Below are 431 nucleotides of genomic sequence, written 5' to 3'. Positions count from 1 at the left end.
TCCAGGCAGTATTATTGTTTGTGTGTGCGACAGTCGTTGTACGGCAGGCGGCATAACATGCATTGCCTCTCGATCCCCATCGTATTGTACACATGCACCCATCCTGTTTTGATCATCATCATCGTGCCAAGCCAAGTAATGTCGCAGATACATAGACGGACCAAAATACAATTTATTAAACGAGATAGAATCGGTTTATTCCGGTGGATGGGATTATTCCTTCATCCATGTAAATACTGAAGTTGAATTGTAAACACTGTATGACCATTGCGTAAAAAGTAAGGACATGGACAGAGTAAGCAATATGCTTATCACGATAGTCGTTACAAAAAAACTTATTAGAGCCAAGTCATACTTCCCTTTTCCTAAAATTGACAGGTGTAATCATAATTGTGCACAACGTTATTTTTCACCGACGCCACCTACTAGCC

This window comes from Asterias amurensis, chromosome 1, assembly GCF_032118995.1.
Source record: "Asterias amurensis chromosome 1, ASM3211899v1".
In the NCBI taxonomy this organism is placed as follows: Eukaryota; Metazoa; Echinodermata; class Asteroidea; order Forcipulatida; family Asteriidae; genus Asterias; species Asterias amurensis.
The sequence above is the reverse complement of the archived record's forward strand: the minus strand, read 5'-3'. Positions refer to the sequence as shown.